The 24,585-nt window shown below is 34.5% G+C and overlaps 1 protein-coding gene and 1 pseudogene across 7 annotated transcripts in view; both read right to left on the bottom strand.

The window, feature by feature from the left end:
• Positions 1-24,585, bottom strand: part of TIAM1 (TIAM Rac1 associated GEF 1) — a 271,388-nt gene that overhangs the window by 127,190 nt on the left and 119,613 nt on the right. Inside the window, exon 1 of one of the 7 annotated variants that reach the window (XM_031959301.1) lies at positions 11,340-11,545. The exons of the other annotated variants lie outside the window; for them this stretch is intronic. The gene's annotated coding sequence lies outside the window, so the exon portion shown is untranslated. Of the gene's footprint in view, positions 1-11,339; positions 11,546-24,585 lie in introns of those variants that run through there. 7 annotated transcript variants of the gene reach the window in all.
• LOC116422339 lies at positions 13,119-14,922 on the bottom strand (annotated as a pseudogene).

The following is a 24,585-nucleotide window of genomic DNA, read 5'->3' as shown; positions in this document are numbered from 1 at the left end:
ACTGCTTACATTGTATTTTCCCCTCAAATATATTTAATTGATGCCTTTTGTTTTTATATCACAGTAATTTCCTACTTCCTTCTACCTTGAACCCTCTCCCTTGTGACAGAAATGTAACTAACCAAAAACACAGACACAAATTTTATATGACAACGTATATAAATTCCCTCTGGGCTGCATCATCCCACATTTTTTAGTGGATGACCTCCTCAATCACCCCCAATTTCACTTATTTTTACTCTCTCTCTGTCTGATGCTTCCCTCCCCATCAGCTACAATGGATTTAATTTACTTCTCAGAGCTACGTATTATGCTCTAACCTCCCTGCTGATCTCCAATTAATTTCTACACATCTTAAACTAAATGTCCAGTAGACATCTTTAACTCAATATATCCAAAATAGAATTCATTACCCATTCCCTAAACCATTCCCACTTCCTATCTTCTTTACTATTGTTGAGGGCAACACCATCCTCAGGCTTGCAAACTAACTGTCTTCCTCAACTGCTCATTATTTCTCACCACCCACTCTACCACCCCCTTTCAGGGCTAGGATATTACAGAAGTCTGTCAAAATTACCATTGCAAGAACATAATTCACCCTTTTTTTCTCTGACAGTGCCATCACTCCAGTGCAGGCCTTCCTCACCTCATCTGATTGTACTGCAACAGCCTTCTGGTAGTTTTTACTGTATCAAGTTTCTCCATTCCAAATCATCCCCAATTCATCCCTTCCCTTCCACATACATACTCTTGCATCCAGAGAAATTGACTTCCTTGCTGTTCCTCCACAAGACTCTCCATCTTCCAACTCCCTCATGTCAGTAAATTTCCTCTGGCTCATTTTCACTCCCTTCCTGGCTTACCTAGCTTCCTTCAAGTCTTAGTTTAGATACCCTCTTCTGAATGCAGCCTTTGCAATCCTCCTTAATTCCAATGCCTTCCTCTTTGATTATTTCTCACAAGCACACATTATATATATCATATATAGTATTTTGCATGTTATATTTTGTCTCTCACATTAGCCTACAACCACTTCTTGAGAGCAGGAGATGTTTTAGATCTCCAGCACTTAGGGCTTGTACAAAGTAGGCATTTAATGATTTGTTGAGCTGACATGTGTAAGAGAAATTACAACCCCTGGCAATACAAAGTCGGGGAAGCCTTTTCTCAAGGGCTTGCATAGCTTCCACAAGAGTCCGTGAATTAGACTGGAGTGCTCAGCTGGATTCTTAGGGTCTGCTTCTCTCCATGGCTCTCAATAGCCAGGGTTAACTCTCCTGAATAGAAAGACAGTTCACTTATTTGCTGCTGTCAGGTATCATATTCCTTGAAGTTGCTTCTTTCTTCGAGGGGCTTTTTTTTTTCAGTATACATGCCTATCTGGAATGTATGTCTATTACATGAACTATCCTTTGAATTCTCTCTTGAAATAATGAAATTTGAAATTGCTGCATGGGTTGTCTCACACTTTTCAGTTTGATGCTATGGCCAACAGAACACAGACAAATCACTTGTGCCAAACCCCTGCTGCAAGGGTATCCTCTACAAAATGCTCCTGAATTAACACTCCCCACCCATACATTGCCCAGAATTTAGCTACTTATAATTTATTTGCTTAGTCAATAAGGTTGGCTTTCTTTTTTTTTTTTTAATTTTTAAAGCTTTTTATTTTCAAAACATATGCATGAATTATTTGACAACATTGACCCTTGCATAGTCTTATGTTTCAGATTTTCTCCTCTTTCCTCCCAACCCTTTGCCTATTGGATGGCAAACAATCCAATTAAACATGTTAAAATATATATTAAATCCTATATATATATATATATATATATATATATATAAACATTTATACAATTCTCTTGCTGCACAAGAAAAATCAGATTAAAAAAAAAAGAAAGTAAATGAGTAAGAAAAAAAATACAAGCAAACAACAAGAAAAAGAGTGAGAATGTTATTTTGTGATCCACATTCATTTCCCACAGTCCCCTCTGTGGGTATAGATAGCTCTCTTCATCACAAGATCATTGGAACTGGCATCAATCATCTAATTGTTGGAAAGAGTCTGGTTCATCAGAATTGATCATCGTAAAGTATTGATGGTGGTTGGCTTTCTTTTTTTAAAAAATTCTTTGACATTCACTAAAAATACAAATTTTTATTCTAAATTCTTTCCCTCCCTCCAGGTTCTTCCTCATCTACTGAGAAGGCAAGGGATATGATATCAAATATAAATGTGAAATCGAGTAAAACATTCCATATTGCTCATATTACAAAAAAGAAAAAGAAAAACAAAGTGGAAAAATTCTTCAATTGTATTCAAGAGTTCAACAGCTCTCTCTTTGGAGATGGATACTATTTCTCATCACCAAAAATTATCTGGAATCATTACATTGGTCACAGTAGTTAAGTCTTTCACAGTTGATCATCATTACAGCATTGTTTTTATTGTGTACAATGTGTTCTAGTTCTGTTCACTTCACTTTGTATCAGTTCATGTGAGACTTCCTGGGTTTTTCTGAAAACCCGACCCTTATCATTTCTTATGAAATAATAGTATTCCATCACAATCATATGCTATAACTTGTTCATTCATTCTTCCTTTAATGGACATCCCCTAGATTCCCAATTATTTGGCATAAAGTTGTTTTCTTTAATTTACTCAAAGTATTTGTTTATAGTTCCTTAAGGGATTATGAAATTAAAAATCTCAAAGACTTTATGATCACCTTTTAGCCTTTTTCCTTGGGAAGGTTTGCCAAAAAGATCAATTGGCTGGTTGGTTGTTGTTCTTCATTCTTGAAAAGGACCAAAATGATATTATTGTGTTAGAATCAAGTTACAGTGTATCTGACTGGCTGACAGATCAATATGACCTCAGAATGTTCTGCCACAGGTTGAATATAAATAGTCCTCATGAATATTTGGGGTGGACTCTAACTCTGTGCACTCACGTTTCTTCTGAGCTAATTTGTTCATAGAATGAGGACATACCATGGTGGGTGGTCCTGTGCCAGTATCTGCCATGTAAGATCATTTACATTTCTTACAAACACACACACACATACACATACACACACACACACACACACACACACTACATAGTGTGCAAATACAATATTCCATCCCAGTAGTTTCACCCCCTTTTTTTCATGAGAGAATTATGTTTCATGATCTTTTCTTCAAAAACTGCATTTTTTTCTATTATTCAAACTTCAACTTCTATTCAATGACACCCCCCCCCCATTTATGTTGTTATAATTATTATACATTTTCTTCTCCTGGTCCTGCTCATTATACTTTGCATCACTTCAAAAAATCTCCTCAAGTTTCTCTTAATTTCACATATTAATTTCTTACTAACATAGTAATGTTCCATCACATTCATATGTCATAGCTTTTTTCAGTCATTTTCTAATCAGCAGGCATCAACTTTATTTCCAGTTCATTGCTGCCCAATTCTAGAGATAATCTTTATTATCCCTGGTTCTGTACTTCCAACACAATTACTCAGAAGGTCCCAATGATAATATATCAAGACCAGAAGTTAAAAAACATTTCCCTCATAAGCCTAAGGCACACCATCCCACAAATACCACAGTCCCCATGGGAAGAATCAGTTTGGACTTTTCAACAACCAGAATATATATGTGACTATATGGTATTTTTTTCTATCTCGACCTCTAGGTAATACAGATCTTAGAAGTCCTTTCTTTTTTCACAGAGTCCTCATCCAGGTCTCCTTGGGTGCAGTCTCACTACTAAATATGTTGCTTAGCTAGATTTTCAGGTAAAAGGCAAAAGACAAACTGTCCTCAAGGATCCCACATGAGAGTGCTAAAGAGGACTTTAACATGCAAACATATACAAATTACTTGACAGTCTCTGTATAACTCCATCAGTCCAGGATGTTTGTCTCTCTGCTCCTTCAACTTTGTCTTGAAGGAGTTCTCTCAAATCAATTAAGACTCAATATGCTAAAAAAGTGTCTAGCACTCAGTTGCTAAATACCAAGTTTGATGGTGGTGAGAAGGGAAGAAATCTTTTCCTTTCTCCCAGCATGGAATCTTTTTCTATTTTGTAGTAGCTTTCATTACTTTGAACTCCCCAAGGACTTGATCATTTAAAACCCTCAGGAGTATGGTAAATGTGCTTTTTATACAACAATTATTTCCCTTCTGATTCTCTTTCTCAAGGAACCTCTTTGTACTGCATAAGACTAGGCTGTATTTTATAACTAGTTTAATACCTTGTCATCATATGAAAATTTCATAATCTATGACTAAATCTTATGATTACATCAACTGGGGAGGAGAGAATAGTCTTTCCTTCTTAATGAATTAGAAAGTTGATTAAAAGGGAATTTTGCCACATTGCTTGACCCATGTAGCACATGCCTAATTCTGAAGCCTCAACTTCTCTAGACCCACAAAAACAGCCAACAGCAGAACAGGGACAAGAAGCCAGTTTTTTTCTGACTTTCAACCCATTAATCTTTTTAGGACTTTAAGAAACTCTGAATTCTAGAATTTGAAGGGACTTTAAAGAGCAACCTTAGAGGAGCTAATGTCAAATTAAGATAAAAATGTTAACTACAAACTTCTTTCAGCATGTCACTCACTTTAATTGCTCTCCAAAACTATCCAAAGTTAAAAAGTTAAAATAATAATTATTATACTAAATAATAATTATATAGCACTCACTATGTCAGGTACTATGCTAAAAGCTTTACAATTATTACCTTATTTTGTCCTCCCAACAACTCTGAAAAGTAAAGGGTATTATTGCCCCCATTTTATAGATAAAAAAATTGAGGGAAAACAGAAGTTAAATGATTCCCCCAATGTTTGAGGTTGAATTTGAACTCAGATCTCTAGGCCTACTACTCTATCTACTTTATCACTTCACTCCCAGGACTAAGTAAACAAATTATTTTAGCAGCAACACTAAGAAAAATGAATGTTATTAAAAGTTCACTTGCTACCAGGAAGAAAATATTTTTAAAAAATTAATGAAGTCACAAATTAAATTCATATTCTTTTTTCATCATTCAAAACCTAGTCAAGTTATTGCGATTCATGATTACAGGAAATAGAAGGCCTGAAAGGAAATGAGCAATTTTTCTATGGTATTCTTTTGTATTTCCAATTCTTTGCTCTTTTCCCTATATTACCCATTCCTCTCCTCTCATCTCTATAATCCTATTTAACTTCTTAAACTGACCTTAGAAAAATTTCTATTAGCTCATGCATTGTTCAGCAGCTGTCAAAAACAAAGAAGCCCATGTCAGAATGATCAAAAATACAGTAAATCCTGTTTGGTTGAAATGGGCTTTCTGTGTTGGCAACTAAGGCAATTTTTATAAATTGGCCTGCAGACACAAGTATCTCTTTACTTGACTTTTTCTCATCGAAATTACATATATGTGTACATATGTAAACATATATAGATACATGTATCTATAAATGTATGCATGTGTGTATAGGTGCCTACACACACACACACACACATTTTCCCTAAAAATTCCCTCTCCTCTAAGCAGCAAGAAAGAAAAATTGGGATGTGTGAGGGTTGGGGGTTAGGGGAGATGGGGAAAACATGAAGAAAAAACTTAATGGAACATTACAAGATCAGGTTAGAAAAGTAATAATTCCAATTCTCTATTTGTCATTCTTTTATTCTTATCAAACCAGTAGAAATTTTTATTTAAATACTAGATATTCTAACTTACCCATAATATGTTAGGAGAACCACATATATTCATATGTGTATATACACACTAACAAATCATGATGCTTTAGAGCATCTTTCACTATGCCTCTGTTATATATAAAATATTGTTTATCTCATTACTGCCTTAAAATTTTAATTTGTCATGGAATTTCTAAGACTGTCATACATTATCTGAATTCACATTACTCAACATTTATCTGCAAACCATAAAGTATGCTAGAAAAGACCTTCAAATTTTTTCTTACCATAAAGAGATTTCTGTGATAGGGGACAAATTGAATCACAATGAAAAACTGAATCATACAGAAAGGAAGCACCAGTCTGTCAGCTGTCTATAAGTGAATAACTGATTACTTGAACTAAGTTTTTCAGTCTCCATTTGATTCACCTTTAGTCATAGGGACAAGTCAAAGTCAGAAATCATACATGTATTTTTTACAAGTAGAAAGAAACTTAGCTCCATTCACATACACTCTAGCAAGACTGCAAATAAAGTCAACAAGTTAGTATACATGAAATTAAAGTCAAATTCAAATTTAGTTAGAATATGATAAGTAACCTTATACTTTTTTGTTTCTTTTTTTCATTTTTTTTAAAAGGAATGTTTCAGTAGATAGAAAGGAGAGAAGGATATACTAAAAAATAAAGGTAGTTTAAAATTTTTCTTTTAAAAAAAAAAAAAAACTACTAAGCTTAAAAGCATCCAGGGAGAGAGTTGAGTAACATGATGGGAAATCTGAGTAATTAACAAATCCATTAGACAGTACTGTGATTTCAGTGCACATTTCTAAAATTAAAAGCTCATTTACTTCTGCCTCTAATTACTTAATCTTTAGAAGCAACTTATGTTTTTTCTCCTTGCTTTGGCAGTATAGTTTTCTTTCTTTTTTTGTTTAATTTTTTAAAACTTCTTATGTAGCTTTTCCATTTCTGTCATTTCAAGTCTGGCATCATTTTCTTCTATGTGTTTTAACTAAGTGTATTAATTTTAATTTTCTGATAATCTGATGAATTACTTTTAATATAAGCCTTAACTAAGTGTATTAATTTTAATTTTCTGATAATCTGATGAATTACTTTTAATATAAGCCAGTTAAATACCAAATTAATTAATGGTATAGTCTTTTTATAGTTCTATTGTAAATGCTAATCATTAGTTAAAATAAAATATCTTCATTAAAGAAATTAGTAACCATGAGCATACTATTAATTTGAATTTCAAAAGTATGTTTAAATATTACATATCCTATCATGTGTATCTAATCTATCTAAGGTTTATGGTTATTTTTAATTCAATAAATAATTATCTATTACAATAAAAGTAAAAAAATAAAACTTTAGGACTTCTAGGACCTATGACCAACAAGATGGAGAATAAAACATTTTCTCTAGTCTCCATCAACTTGCAAAAAAGGAGATTATGTGACAGAGAGAACAACTGCAGCTATTTCAACAGGACAAAAAAAAAAAAAAATCCAAGAATACCAACAAAGTAACTATCATAAATTACTAGTAGAAAATACCAATCCTTAAGACCCTCACTAAGCACCCCTACCTACCTATTTTCCAGGCTCTGAAAGAGTATAAAACCTGTGCTTTGAAACCCACTCAGGCATTTTCTTGCCGCTACAGTCAATTCAGGGGTCCTCAAACTACAGCCCGCGGGCCAGATGCAGCAGCTGAGGACATTTATCCCCCTCATCCAAGGCTATGAAGTTTCTTTATTTAAAGGCCCACAAGACAAAGTTTTTGTTTTAACTGTAGTCCGGCCCTCCAAACAGTCTGAGGGATAGTGAACTGGCCCCCTATTTAAAAAGTTTGAGGACTCCTGGACTATGTTATCAAAGGCTGACCCTCTCATCAACTTTGCCCAGACACATGAGGAGAAATTCATGAGGAAGGGAACATGTTTGGATTAGGAAATCACATGGTGGCAGAAAAACTTGTTTCTTCCCCAAATACCCACTCTACCCTCCCAGAAATCTTAAAAACTAATGCAGTGGGCTAGCATGTGAAGCTATATCATGCCTGAAAGAAAGGAGACTGGTATTTAGCTGTAGCCAGGATTTTTCCCCAAAGTTAAGTAGGACTGGGACCAAGAGTAGTAAAATGTAAAACGGTCAAATGAGAGGAGGCTAAGAATTTTGAGGTCTAGGCTCACTACTGAATGAGGAGACAGGAAATGAGGGACAGGGGAATATAGGGAGAAAAAAAAAGATTAGAACTACTGAGGATATCAAAAGAAAAAAATTCAGTTAAAAATCTAAATCACTAGAAGCTAAATCAACAAGGAAGTTATTAAAATCATAAGGTAAGATGAATTATAAGTCAACTAAAAGACTACAAATATCTCTAAATAAATACTGCAAGATAGTAAACTGAACCAATACGCTAATGAACTTAAATCAAAAAGTGGAAGCAAAACTGAATCAACAAAATAGCAAATAAACAAGGTGAAATCACAAAACCAAAATAAATAGAAGCATCACAACTTAATATAAAGTTTTGTACTAACAAAACTGAGAGCATAAAATACCTAAAGAATATAACAACAAATAGAGATATCATATAATCTAATCTCAGAAAAAGAAATAAAATTAATTATAAAGAAACATCCAAAGGAAACTACTCTTAGGTCCTCTGGGATTTACATGAAAATTCTTTCAAATGGTTAAAAGCACAATTAAGGGGCATAGCTAGGTGATGCAGTGGACAAATCACCAGTCCTGGACCCAAGGGACCTGAATTCAAATCCAACTTCAGGCACTTAACACTTACTTGTTTTGTGATTCTGGGCAAGTCACTCCAATTGCTTCAGGGTAATTAATATTAATACAAGCAATTAATTTCTTATTAGTATAATTAGTTCCATTAATACACAAATTATTCTCAAAAACTTAATAATCACTCAACCAAATTCTTTTTATGAAGCAAATATGGTCCTACTATTTAAAACAGGGAAGAATATAGTCTTTCAAACAGACTACAACAATTTATACAGGAAATTAATCATTACAATTAAGCTGAATTTATACCAAAGATTCCAAAATACAGGTCTGACCATTTTACCTATTTCAACACCCATCCTAAATGTCAATGGCCCCAATTATTTATCATTGTTATTCAGTTGTCTGAGTTGTACCCAACTCTCTGCATTCACATATGAGATTTTCTTGGCAAAGTTACTGGAGTGGTTTGCCATTTTCTTGGCCATCTTGTTTTACAGATGAGGAAATGGGGGTAGAATTAAATGACTTGCCCAGGGACACACAACTAGTATGTTTCTGAGGCAACATTTGAACTTGGGTCTTCCTGACTCCAAGCCTGGTGCTTAACCCACTCTTCCACCTATCTCTCGGATCAAATACTAACTCATCTGGCATTTGAAGTTTATCAAAACCTGGCCCCAGGATTTTTTTTTTTTTTTTTTTTTTTTGCTTTTCTTTGTATCCTAGCTCTTAGCAAAATACTTACACATAGCAGGCAAGATAGAGATTTTTAAATAGATAGAAAAAATGATAAATGTTTGTTGATGATTTGACTATGTGTCCAGCTTTCTTCCATAAAACTCCCATCCAATGCATTCCATTCACACTGCTCTATTTGCTGTTCCACACATGAGTTTCTTTCCTATGTCTGTGCTATTCCATGGGTTTTAAACATTCCCAATACCTGGAATGTTCTCCCTCTTTAAAAGGCAAGTGCCTCTTAGAATTCTTGGCTTCTTCAAGACTCACTTCTGCATGCCTTATCTTCTGTGATGACTTTTCATATCCATATTGTCTTCCTCATTAAAAAATAAGCAACCCCTTGAGGTAGGGACTTTTCTTTTTTAATCCCCTGGGGTTAAGTACCCTTGCATGTCAACTATTTAAGAATTGCTTATCGATTTAAATAATTCTTCAAGTAAGGAAAATCATAAAGCAAAAATGATAATATCCACCACATATTATACCTACTCGGGGACAATAAAATATTTTACTCATAGCAACATAATCAATTCCCCATATTTCTCACCTGGCTGTACTCTTCTGAGACTTCTCTGACTTTTTTCAGTATGGCCTGGAAGCTCATTATTGGGTTAACCTTAGATTCCAGTAAGATCTCTTCAGCCTTAACCTGGGTACTCAACCTCCTTCCACCTCTCTGTTTGGAGGGTGGAGCCCTGAATTCCAAACCTCCATTTAAGGAGAGAGTTTAGCTTAGACATCTCAATTATTATCTGGCTGCATTAATCTGGGACAAATCTGACTGACTTCTCTAGCATGACTCCTATAATATATCCACCCTCCCCCTCTTTTTAGCTCCCTTTTTTATACTGCCTTTCCCAGTTACATTGTAAATTTCTTGAAAGCAGGGACTTTTTTTTTTCCTTTCACATTTGTATCCTGAAAGTTTAGCATACAGCAGTACTTAAATTATGTTTACCATTATTGACCCCCCAGTTTAGCACCTGGATCACTAGATATAAAATTACCAGACCTTCCTCAGTTACATTATAAATTTCTTGAAAACAGGGAATTTTTTTTCTTTCACATTTGTATCCTCAGAGTTTAGCATACATCACTACTTAATTTATGTTTACCATTATTGACCAGAAATTTTAACACCTGGCCATTAGATACAAAATTAACAGACCATACAAACTATTTTCTCAATTACATTTTCTAATTAAATTCAATTAAAATCTTCCAGTAAGGAAATGTAGTCAAGTAGCAAGAATGTAAAGAAAAGTTGCAGGATTCTCCTTACTGGGATACTAACTTTCTATCACCTATGTATACTGCCACTATCACACTTGATTCCATCATGAGCACTTAATTTTTCTACTCTTTTCTGGTTCTATTCTGCTTTTCAGATGCTTTTTTTTTTTTTAAGCCAAATCTGGCTTTAAAATTCTATAAGACATTTTAAGAATAATTTTATAACCTGAAAATTATAATCATTTTGCTTTCACAAACATAAATCTCATAGAAAAAACATAATAGCTTAAAAAGGTAAAGCTAACTTAAACTAATTTGGAAACTTTTCATTCATAATTTTAAGTTAGATTTACATTCCAAATATGACAGAAACTTCTATAAAAAGATTAAAAAGTTCCAAAGAAGAAACTTGTTATATTTTCAAGTGAAAGTCCCAAATTATACTGTCTTAGCTACAAGTAAAAGGTAGGAACCTTTTGTTCTTTTCTGCCCAAAAGGGAAATCTGATACTTCAAGCACCCCATCCTCCAAAAAAGGATTTCTATGCATAGGTCATTATCATTGAGAAGAGATTTGTCTATGACCCTCCTATTAAACCCAATCAACAAATGGCCTAAGCATTCAGTTTTGGTGTGATTTACAACTTGTAATGAGGAACACCTCTGAATAGGGAGTAGTCTGGGATCCAGAAGACCTAAATTCATAATTTCTCACATATAATGGGTATGTGATTTGGGCTAAATTACTTAAGTTCTCAGAAATCTAGGAAACTCCCTAAAAGTTGAATAGAAATGGATGTTCTCTATATCAATGAAATCTCAGGTCCAATCCCATTATCCTTGTCCCTAATACCTATAACAGATTGTGGCCCCTCCAGTTTTAGAGACTTAGCTAACTTACCTCTCTGTCATGCCCAGTAGCAAATGCAGCCATCCTATGGAGTTTTTCCAGACCAAAAAAAAGCAAGTTGAGTTACAATGGTCTTCATTAATCCATTAAGGAAGAGACATGAAGCAAGAAGGAATCTCAAGAGAGATCTCCTGGAGCACCCAGCTTATTTCCTCATTGTGCTGGCAGCTTCACTTCCTACCTCAACAAGTCACATTTTCCTAGCACAATACTTACAGAGAGTGGGATGGCCATCTGATTAATCAGGTGACTGTACCATTTTGGGGAGAGGCCACAAACATGTGGTAGCCTGTATGACAAGCATGCCTATTACTAAGAAGGGATAAGACCGTCTGGAACTTTGATGACAGAAGGAAAACACTCTAAAATCTCACAGGGAGATTCACCTGGAGGTGATGGTGCCAAAATTGCCTGAATTAGCTACTTTGGGTACAAAGCAAATATAATGATCAAAATAGAAACAGGCGTGTGAAAAGCCTACCTCTGCCAAAACAAACCAAAAAATTAAAAAACAAACCAACCAACAACCACCCACAATTTGTGGGTTTGCTGACATAAACATTCTAGGCAGACAGGTTTCAGGACTCTTGAACTATTACAAGTTAAAACACGCAAACTATAGCATAAAAACTGATCTGGGAATCAGTAAACATATAGGTCTTTCTCACAGAATTATGTGACAAGCAAGATGAAGAACTGAATTTGGATTCTGGAGCTCTTTCAAGTAACATTCCAGGTGAGAATTTCTTCTTTCACTTCAATTCAATTCAATCACTGAGTGAACACCTACTCTGTACAAGCAAGGAATGCCCTGTTATTTTGATCAGTTTTACCTTTACTACCCAGGTCTGCTGTAAAGTGGTGCAACTATAGGCCTCTGTACTAATTGTAAAGAGAACAGAAAGGTGAATGGCCTATACACTCCTTCCAAAAATTGCAAACAAGGAAATTTATGCATATTTTCAATAAACCAGAATTCACCGTTTTACGATGATACTATCACTTTATTGGGCCTGTAAGAAAAGACCAAACACTGACAGAAATGAATAATTAACCAGAGCATGAAGGGATCCTATGTACAAACACTGGTACTTATTGGCAAAGTAATAGGAAGAAAAGAATCCCTTCCAAAAACAACTTATATCTGGCAAGTCCACAAGCTTGGTGGAGGTGAAGGGTTAGTCTAAGTGCACTGTTCAGAAAAATTGTTTTTAAAACAATATATGATTACAAAAAGGAGGCCAGAAGGTTAAAAATTTTCTAAACCACAACCCTTAAAATATATATATTTTTAAAACATCAACTTACATACACACTCATCTCATACTTGTGAAGATAATTTTAATAACTATAACTTAAAATTTTTTTATCACATACATAAATATTACATATTTATTTTTTACGTTTTATCCCTACTGAATTTTATTTCCTTGGATTCAACCCAGTCCTTTTGCCTAGGAGAATTCTTCTAGATGCTAATTGTTGTTCATTGTGCCATTTGCAAATCTGATGAGCATTTCAGTTTACTTTACCAAAATCAGTACTCTCTACCACCTAGACAAATCACAAGGCTTCTCTGACTGAGTAGATGATGCTTAAGAGATAGTTCACAATTATCTCTCATTGTACTTGTTATTTCAGTCATATCCAATTTTTCATGACCCCATTTGGGATTTTCTTGATAAAGATACAAAGTGGTTTGCCATTTCCTTCCTCAATTCATTTTACAGATTGAGGAAACTGAAGGAGAGTTAAGTGACTTGTCCAGGGTCATAGAGCTAATAATACATGTTGAAGGTGAAGTTTGAACTCATGGACATGAGACTTCCCAATTCTAAGCTCAGTTCTCTCTCTATTGTGATACCTAGCCACCCCTAGAAACCATTACAACTGCAAAACTCACCACTCTACACCTAATTTAAGGATAAATCTCCCATGAATTTACCTAAGCTAATGCTCAGATCATAGACATATTGTAAAGTCTCATACTCCGGTGTCATATTCAATGTCATCAATCCTATCTAAAAATCAGCGTTTCCTCTCTGTAGAGAATAAAATTATAGCCTCCCTACCCCATCAGTACCACCTGGAAGAATAACACAATTATCCAACCTTTATCCCTTTTACTAATAATTTGTGTACTTGTGGCTAATTAGCAAAATTTTGTCTTTTCTTAGAGCTAATTCAAGGGATTGATTTAGTCTGCAATGGAATTGACCATTGTCTTTCTACATTCTTAGGAGTTAAAAGCACAAGGTTAATTCAAGGCAGACAAGAAGTCAGGAGCTTCTTTGTAGAAAGAATAGTTGTTCTCAGTTATTAAGCACCATTTAGACTAGGTCTTCATAAATGACATAACCACTGCTGTTATCATGCCCTCCCATCAACACTTCCATTTCTTCCTCTGTCATCTTTTCACCTAGGATGATGAGGATATAATGTATTTCATTTCTGTTGACAGTACCATTCCCTTATCTATCAAACACCCAGAGCCCTTCTACAAAGTCTTTATAGAGGTTCTAGGCCTTATTTTTTGCTACAGTCTGCAGCATTGCAGAAAGGATTCAAAGTCTAGCACCTTCACACTCATCTCATCACTCTTGGGATCCCCAAAGACTTTGAGCACTTTACCATTGGTAGGATTTTGGCCCAGGGTTTACATCACATCCCCAGGCTGGCTGTATAAGATCTTTCCATCTCCTATTCAGTCAAACATCTGGAATGCCTCAAACTCTGTTATCTGATCTTTCGTGAAGTCACACATTTTGGTTATGCAACTAGATTGTACTGCTGCTGTTGTCTGATCCAAGATTTTCTAAGTACAATTTCCCCCTCCATTCCTCACTCTTTCCAACCCCTCCCCCATCAAAAAAAGAATAGCACATGTTACCATCTAATATTTCAAAAGCATTTAAGTCCTCAGAAGAAAAGCACAACCCAAATGTAAAGTCATTGCTGCTGTGTTATGTGTCCCTTATATCATTTTAATGGTAATTAAAATGATTTCATTATATATCTTACTACTTTGCAGAGATGCTATTAGGTTTAATTGAATCTTGTATACTTTAAGTTTTAAGTCTCTTAGATGAAAAGATGAATCATGTGAAAGTTGTTATTATTTTGTTTAAAAGATGCTGTAAATTAAATTATGGGTAGAAGATTTTTTGGACACTTTATTATGGGCTTTATCCAATGTGATTTTTCTCCATTCCTGAAAAAAAAATGCAAGTTGACTTGCTAAACCAGGAAGACATGTGGTAAATGTCAAATATATAGACAAAGTAATTTATCTGACATGAATAAAATGCTGATATACTATTTCTACTTCTAAGGTATAAGAAACAATAGATCATTAAGAATATCACACTATCTTTGAGCTTTACTCAAACACTCTTGAAATTATCATAGAAAAGACTATCTTTCCTTAACTAAGGCCTGTCTTTTTTCCTAACTAGGCTAACTACAAATACAGTTGTCGAAACATATTGCACTAAAGGACAGCTAGGTACACCTTAGAGCTAGGGAGACAGATCTTCCCAAATTCAAATCAGCCTCAAATACTTAGTAGTTGTTATCCTGGGCAAGTTGATTTACCCTGTTTGCCTCAGTTCCTTATATGTAAAAATGAATTAGAGAAGGAAATGGCAAACAGCCTCTATTTGTCGGGAAAATGTCAAATGGGTCCAGGAAGAGTCAGACATGACTGAAAAAAAGTTTGAATAAAATAGCACTAAGACTTCATTTATACTATAAAATATTAATAAATAACATTTTAACAGTGTTATTCCATATTCCTTAAAGAGAGTAAACAAGGAGATTTTCAGAAGACATTTCTCCAAAAATATTCTAATATTATTGCTATTGGTGTTGTTTAGTCATTAAGTGTCTGACTCTTTATGACCCTATAGTCAAACCCTTCTATCCTCCATTATCTCTCAAAATCTGTCCAAGTTCCCATGATACTCTATATGATCTATCTATCTCATCCTCTGTTGCCTCCCTTTCTTTTTGCCTTCAACTTTTCCCAAGATCGGATTCTTTTCTTTAAAAGTTCCATCTTCTAATTATGTGGTTGAAGTATTTTAAGTTTCAGCTTCAGTATGATCTTCCAATTAATAACCTGAATTAATTTCTTTAAGTACTGATTGATTTGACTTCTTTGCTGTCAAAGGGATTTCCAAAAGTCTTCTCTAGAACGATTCAAAAGCATTGATTCTGCAGAACTCAGCTTTCCCTGAAGTCCAATTCTCACAGCTATATATCGTTATTGGAAAAACCATAGCTTTGACTATATAAACTGTTGTTGGCAGTGTGATGTCTCTGATTTTTAGTATTCTGTCCAAATTTGCCATGGCTTTCCTTCCAAGGAACAAGCATCTTTTAATTTCATGGCTGCCATCACCATCTACAATGATCTCAGAGCCCAACAATATAAAACCTGACACATCTTCTCTATTACCATAATAAAGAATGTTCTTTTGAAAAAATAGCTTTTTATTTTCAAAACATATGCAGACAGTTTTCAACATTCGCTGTAGGAAAAACTTGTGTTCCAAGTTTTTTCTTCCTCCCTTTCCTCATCCCATCCCCTAGAGAGCAAGTAACCTAATATGTGTTAAACATGTGCAATTCATATATATATATATATATATATATATATATATATATATATATATATATATATATATATATATATATATATATATATATATATTCCAACAATTATCATGCTGTACAAGAAAAATCAGATCCAAAAGGGATCACATTCAGTCCTCACAGTCCTCTTTCGGGATTCAGATGGCTCTCTCCATGACAAGTTTATGGAACTGACCTGAATCATCTCATTGCTGAAAAGAGCCATGTCCATCACAACTGATCATCACATAATCTTGTTATTGCTGTGTACAATGTTCTATTGATTCTATTTACTTCGCTTAGAATCAGTTTATGAAAGTCTCCCCAGGCCTTTCTGAGATCATCCTGTTGATCGTTTCTTATTTTTTTAATTAAGTAATGGTTTTAGTTTTCATTTCTAGATAAAATATAGTTTTAATGGATACAAATGATCCATCCCTGTATTATACCTTACTCTATTTTCTGAAAATTATAAACATTCCAAGATGTTACTATAAAATGAAATACTGGAAGCTTTATGAAGATAGAAACAATGTCATAATCACCTTTGTACTTTCCCTAGAGTCACATGTAGTGGACTGCTTGATACATAAATGGTTCTTTTTTGTTCTGTTTTTCTAGATTAAAGCTTTTTATTTTCAAAATCTATGCATAGATGATTTCCAACATTCACCTTTGCAAAACCTTTTGTTCCAAATTTTGTTCCTTCTCTTTCCCCCACTCCTTCCCTCCAGATGGCAAGTAATCCAATGTTAAACATGTACAATTCTACTGTGCATATTTCCACAACTATCTTGCTGCACAAGAAAAATCAGGTCAAAAAGGAAAACAAAATGAGAAAGAAAACAAAATGTAAGCAAACAATAATAAAAAGGTAAAAATACTATGTTGTGATCCACCCTCAATCCCCACAGTACTCTTCTGGATACAGATGGCTCTCTTCATCACAAGACCATTGGAACTGTCCTGAATCATCTGAAAAAAGCCACATGCATCAGAATTGATCATCATATATTCTTGCTGTTGTCATATGCAATAATCTCCTGGTTCTGCTCACTTCACTTATAATCAATTCATGTAAGTCTCTCTAGGCCTTTCTGAAATCACCCTGCTGATCATTTCTTTTAGAACAATAATATTCCATATTATTTATATAATCATAATTTAATTAGCCATTATCCAAATGATGGGCATTCACTAAGTTTCCAGTTCCTTGCCACTACAAAAAAGGGATGCTACAAACATTTTTGCACATGTGGGTTCCTTTCCCTCTTTTATGATCTCTTTGGATGACAGATCCAGTAGAGACACTGCTGGATCAAAGGGCAGGCACAGATTGCCTTTGGGCATAGTTCCAAATTGCCCTCCAGAATGGTTGGGTCAGTTTACACTCCACCAACAATGTATTAGTGTTCCCATTTTCCTACATTCTCTCCAATTTTTATCATCACATTTTCTTGTCATCTTAGCCAATGTGAGAGATCTATAGTGGTACCTCAGAATTGTCTTAAATTGCATTTCTGATCAATAGTTATTTAGAACATTTTTTCATACGACTAGAAATGGTTTTAATTTCATCTGAAAATTGTCTGTTCATATCCTTTGACCATTTATCAATTGGAGGATAACTTGTATTCTTAAAAATTTGTGAGTGGCTAGAAACTGGAAACTGAATGGATGTCCATCAGTTGGAGAATGGCTGAATAAATTGTGGTATATGAAAATTATGGAATATTACTGTTCTGTAAGAAATGACCAACAGGATGATTTCAGAAAGGCCTGGAGAGACTTACACGAACTGATGCTAAGTGAAATGAGCAGGACCAGGAGATCATTATATACTTCAACAACAATACTAGATGATGACCAGTTCTGATGGATCAGGCCATCCTCAGCAACGAGATCAACCAAATCATTTCTAATGGAGCAGTAATGAACTGAACTAGCTATACCCAGAAAAAGAACTCTGGGAGATGACTAAAAACCATTACATTGAATTCCCAATCCCTATATTTATGCACACCTGCATCTTTGATTTCCTTCACAAGCTAATTGTACAATAATTCAGAGTCTGATTCTTTTTGTACAGCAAAATAATGTTTTGGTCATGTATACTTATTGTGTATCTAAGTTATATTTTAATATATTTAACATCTACTGGTCATCCTGCCATTTAGGGGAGGGGGTGGGGGGGGTAAGAGGTGAAAAATTGGAACAAGAGGTTTGGCAATTGTTAATGCTGTAAAGTTACCCATGTATATATCCTGTAAATAAAAGGCTATTAAATTAAAAAAAAAAAAATTTGTGTCAATTCTCTCTATATTTTAGAAATGAAGCTAATTAAGAAGCTTCTTAATTCTTCTTCACTTTCTGCCATCAGAGTGATATTATCTGCATATCTGAGATTGTTGATGTATCTCCTGGCAACCTTAATTCTAGCTCTTCTTTCATCCAATCTGACACTTCATATGATGTACTCTGCATATAAGTTAAATAAGATGGCAATATGCAGCCCTATCCTAGTACTTTTTCCAATCTTAAACCATTCAGTTGTTCCATGTTTGGTTCTAACTATAGCTTTTTGGCCCCAATGTAAATTTTTCAAAAGATGATTTGGTACTCCCATCTCTTGAAACACTTGCTGCACAAGTGTTTTGTTGTGATCCACATAATCAAAGACTTTTAGTATAGTCAATGAAGCAGAAGTAGATGTTTTCCTGGAACTCCCTTGTTTGTTTGTTTTTCTCCCATAATCCAGCAATTACTCACAATTTGCTCTTTAGTTAATTCTCAGTTCACATATTGCTGAAGACTAACTTGCAGAATCTTAAGCATAACCTTGCTGGTGTTTGAAGTGAATGCAATTGTTTAGTAATTTGAACATTTCTTGATATTTCTCTTCTTTAGAATTGGAACATTAACTGATATATGGTCACTATTGTGTTTTCCAAATTTGCTGGCATATTGAGTTCAGCTCTTTAACAGCATCATCTTTTAGAATTTTAAAGTGTTCAACTGGAATTCCAACATCTCCACTCACCTTATTGCTAGCAATGTTTCCTAAGGTCCACTTGACTTCATTCTTCATGACATCTAGCTTTACAGCAGTAGCCAGATCATGATTTTTACAGCTAACATTAAGATATTTCTTGTATAGAGGTTTGGCAATTGTTAATGCTGTAAAGTTACCCATACATATAACCTGTAAATAAAAGGCTATTAAATAAAAATAAATAAATAAATAAATAAATAAAAAATAGTATGAAATTTAAAAAAAAGATATTTCTTGTATAGTTCTTTTGTGTCTTATTGATACTTTTTAATCTTTTCTGCTTCTATTAAATCTCTTCATCTTTTATTTTGTGGTCTTTAATCATGCCCATTTTTGCATGAAACTTTCCTATGATATGTCTAAGTTTCTTGATGAGATCTCTTGACTTTCCAATCCTACTTTCTTCGATTTCTTTGAATTGTTCATTTAAGAAAACTTTCTTATCTCTTCTTGCAATTCTCTGGAATTCTGCATTTAGTTGGGCATATTTTTCCCTTTCTCCTTTCCCTTTTGCTTTCCTTTCTTCTCAGCTTTTTGTAAAGCCTCATCAAACAGTCATTTTGCTTTCTTGGTTTGCTTTATTTTTCTTTGGAATATTAATGCCTTCTCTTACAATTTTGCAAACTTCTGTCCATAATTCTTCAGACATTTTGTCTAATAGATAAACCTATATTCATCACTTCCATTTCATATTCATAAGGATGTTATTTAGATCATACCTATATGGTCAGATGGTTTTCCCTACTTTCTTTAATTTAAGTCTAAATTTTGCAATAGGAAGCTCATAATCTAAGTAACAGTCAACTCCAGATTTTGTTTTAACTGACTGTATAGAGCTTCTTCACTTTGGGCTGCAAAGTATATAATCACTCTAATTTCTATATTGACCATCTGATGAGATCCACATGTAAAACTGTTTTTTGGGTTGCTTTAGAAGAGTGTTTGTTATGACCATATTGACAAAATTCTATTAGTTTCTGCCTTGCTTCATTTTGTACTCTATGGCCAAAGTTGCCTTATGTTCCAACTACCTTTAGTTTTCTACTTTAGCATTTTAGTCTCCTATGATCATCTTCCAATGTCACTTCTTGTAAAGGGCTTAAACTCTTGAGTTCATGCACTGAGGTCTAACAACCGAGCACTTAAGGCTAACTACCAATTGGACAATACTCTATAAGCATATGCTTGGAAAATGGCCCCTCCCACTCTCCTGTGTTGGCTCAATAAGTGGTGTATACCGAGAATTGTAGGAGGGCCTAGGGGATGGAGAAAGACTAGCCAGAGTCACTTTGGCGATAGACGAGGAAGAAGGAGGTCGTGGAGATTCTGTGTCCATCCAATTCAATCCTACTTTTAAAGACCAAGAATAAAGACCAAGGGCTTTTGCTTATCTTAACTCCAGCTGATTCTAAGGTATCCAGGGTGCTAAGGCAGTCATCACAACTTTTATCATTTTAATACTATTCATGTGGTTTTCTTGGCAAAGATACTGGAATAGTTTGCTATGTCCTTGGTGGAAGTTAGAACTCTCCACTATGATCTGTCCATTTTGAACCCTGCATGGCATAATTCGTTTTTCACTGAATTGCACAAGCCCCTCTACCATAACAAGACAGTGAACCAGAGTTAATATTATCATTTGTAATAGGAACAATATTTTTTTATTCAATAGTATTTTAATTTTCCAGTTACATGTAAAAATAGTTTTCAACATTCATTTTTATAAGATTTTGAGTTCCAATTTTTTTTCTCCCTCCCTCTAACCTCCCTTCCTCCCCCAAGATAGCAGGCAATCTGATATGTTATATATGTACAATCATTTTAAACATATTTCCATAGTGGTCATGTTGTGAAAGAAAAATCAGAAAAGAGAAAAATTACAAGGAAAAGCAAACAAACAGACAAAAAAAGGTGAAAATAATATGTTTCAATCTGCATTCAGTCTCCATAGTTCTCTCTCTGGATACAGAAGTACTTTCATCCCAAGTCTATTGGAATTGCCTTAAATAACTATATTATTGAAAAAATTAAGTTCATCATAGTTGATCATCACATGATCTTGTTATTGTGTACAACATTCTCCTGGTTCTGTTCACTTCACTCAGCTTCAGTTCATGTAAGTCTTTCCAGGCTTTTCTGAAATCAGCCTCATCATTTCTTATAGAACAATAATTTTCCATTACATTCATAGCATAATTTATTCAGCCATTTCCCAGTCAATGGGCATCCATTCAATTTCCAATTTTTTGTCACCACAAAATGCCACAAACATTTTTGCACACGTGGGTCTTTTCCTGTCTTTTATGATCTCTTTGGGGTACAAATCTAGTAGTGATACTGCCAGATCAATGGGTATGCATAGTTTTATAGCCTTTTGTGCATGGAGGAACATATTTCTTAGGGCCCTACCTGGAACAGATCTTCCTAAGGTACTATCCCACAGGGAAGACCAGTTCTATCTTTTAAGAGAAATCAAGCTCCTCCTTGATTCTTGGTCGATTAACTGGCTCAATTAGTTAATGTGGCTAATGAACTGGTCCCCAAAACTCTTGCTTCTTGCAGAAGAAGCTTAAATCAGTAGTATTACCAATTCCAAAAAACTATGCAAAAAAGCAAACAGGGTGTCCCCTCTGAATATCCTTGCTCTGCATGTTTCCTCTAAGTAAGTCTCCTTTTCTTAATTATTGAATGATTTAAAATCTTGTTTCCTACCAACAGCAAACAACTAAAGAGCTGACCAGAGTAAGACTCAATGCAACACCATTTTTTTTTAAGCAAATTTGGTCACTGTTGTCTATTTTCCTCCAGGAAATTCTCCTTTCTTCCTCAGTGAATTCAATGCCTGATTCACAGTATTTTTCTTCTCAAATCCTGCCCTCAAACAAGAGGACTTCTGTATATACAGATGTTCCCTGAAACACACAAATCTCATAGATCCACAACATACTTATTTTACATGATCTGCTCCTTCATCCCATCTTATCAATAAAGATGCTGATATACCTGATCTTACCATCATCCACAAAAATACCACTTTCATGCTCATAAACTCTTGAAATTTTTTATCCAAACACAATCTATTGTCATTGCTACTTCTTCCTCTGCCTTACATCCCCAAACCCTGTTCTTCCTCCTCACCATGACCTCAAATCCTTCCACTCCTCAGTTCTTTCCCAGATTATTACCCTGTCTAATCCTCAAAAACTAACAAACAAACAAACAAAACCCTTGTTTGATTCATCTGTCTTGACTATCATCCCATATTTTTCCTCCTTGCTTGTATAATTCCTTATAGTCAACTGCAAAAGGTTCTTCTACTTCCTTTCCTCTCACTTTCTTCATATCATAACTGAAACTGCCTTCCCCAAAGTTACTAATGATTTCTTAATTGCTAAATCTAGAAGTCTTTACTTATTCTTCTTAACCTCTCTGCAGCCTTTGACATTGCTGATCACCATCTTCTTAACAGTCTCTTCTCTCTAGGTTCTCATATTATTTCCTGGTTCTCCTACCTTTCTGACTGTTCCTCCTCAGTGTTCTTTGCTGAACATTTATTAAAATCAGATCGTCTAACCTGAGCATCCCCAGTGCTCTGTCTTGGATTCCCTTCTCCCTTTATACTATTTCACTCAATAAATTCATCAGCTTCCATGGATTCAATTATCATCTCTATGCTAATGATTCTCAAATCTATTTTTGTGCTGACCTCCAGCCTCCCATTCCATATGCCTATTGGACATTTAAACCTAACATGTCCAAAACTGAACTCATTATTTCCCCTCCTAAACACTCCCCTCTTCCCGACTTTCTCATTGAGCGTACCACCATCCTCTCATTCAAGCTTGAAAAACTAAGGTTTTCAAATCATTTCCAATGGAGCAGTAATGAACTGAACCACCTATGCCCAGAGAAAGAACTCTGGGAGATGACTAAAAACCATTACATTGAATCCCCAATCCCTATATTTATGCCCACCTACATTTTTGATTTCCTTCACAAGCTAATTGTACAATATTTCAAAGTCTGATTCTTTTTGTACAGCAAAATAACGTTTTGGTCATGTATACTTATTGTGTATCTAATTTATATTTTAATGTATTTAACATCTACTAGTCATCCTGCCATCTAGGGGAGGGGGTGGGGGAGTAAGAGGTGAAAAATTGGAACAAGAGGTTTGGCAATTGTTAATGCTGTAAAGTTACCCATGCATATAACCTGTAAATATAAAAAAAAGAAAAAAAAGAAAAACTAAGGTTTTCATCCTCAATTCTTTACCATTTCATCAACAGCTATTTCTGTTGTTTTACATATCTACCTGCCTTAAATCTCTCTTCATTCCAGTTCATTCTCCACTCAGCTGTCAAACTAATTCCACAATACAGGTCAAAGAACTCCAGTGGTTTCCATTACCCTCCATGATCAATTATAATATCTTCTATTTATCTTTTTCAAGACCTTCTTGATTTTTAACCCTGGGCCCTTATAGGATTCTTTTTAGTCTTCAGACAATATACTCTGAGATCCACTGATACTGGTTTCCTTTGCTGTTCTTCCCACAAGATATTTCCTGTCTTCCAACTCTGGGCATTTTCAATGACTAGAAGAACTTTGTCCCTTCTCATCTCTATCTCTTGACACCTTTCAAATTCCAGTTAAAATTCAAATCTCTGCAAGAAGCTTTTCCTGATCTTCTTTAATTCTAGTGTACTCTTTCTTTTGATTATTTCCAGTTTATCTTATATTTATCTTATTTGTACATAGTGACTGTGAACTCCTTGAAAGCAAGGGTTGGGTTTGCATTTCTCTGAATTATCAGCACAGTTTCCTGACATATAATAAACACTTAATAAAATCTTATTGCTAGTTACAAAATTCTCTTACATTTTTTGGCTAAAGAACACAGTATAGAGTTTGTCATCCACAGGGTTTATAACATTATTTTGGTAGAGGATTAGAATTATGTTTACTGGGCATTTTAATTGTAGCTTGTTAATTATCTTTCACAATTATGGCCAAGACAAACATGGAACAGAACATATTCCAGAGAGAAAAAGAGAGATCCCATATACATCAAAATATTCCTAACAGCATTTTTTGTGGTAGCAAAGAAGTGGACACAAAGAGAATGCCCATTAACTGGTATAAAGACAAACAATTTTATTATATTGAATTGTAGAATATTATGATGCTATATACAATGATGACTGTCAAGAATTCATTGAAGCACGAGCAGAACAAAAACAGAACTAATGTAGAATGAAAGAGAGAGAAGCAGGAAATAATATCCATGATGCCAGCAATATCCAAACAACCCTAAAAATGAAACTGAATGCTCTTTAAGGAATAAACTTAGATGCAGAAGAGTTTTAAAATACATTTTCCTTCCTTTTTTTTATAGAGTGAAGGGATGGAGTTCTTATGGGTATGAAATGCTGCATAAACTATTAGATATGGCATGTTGGTTGGTTTAATTTATGTGATTTTTTTTCTTCTTTATTCTTTGTCAAAAGGCATTTCTTGTTAGGTGAGGAAGGGAACATGGATATACGG

This window comes from Sarcophilus harrisii, chromosome 3 (genome assembly GCF_902635505.1).
Source record: "Sarcophilus harrisii chromosome 3, mSarHar1.11, whole genome shotgun sequence".
Classification (NCBI taxonomy): domain Eukaryota; kingdom Metazoa; phylum Chordata; class Mammalia; order Dasyuromorphia; family Dasyuridae; genus Sarcophilus; species Sarcophilus harrisii.
The sequence above is the reverse complement of the archived record's forward strand: the minus strand, read 5'-3'. Positions and strand labels throughout refer to the sequence as shown.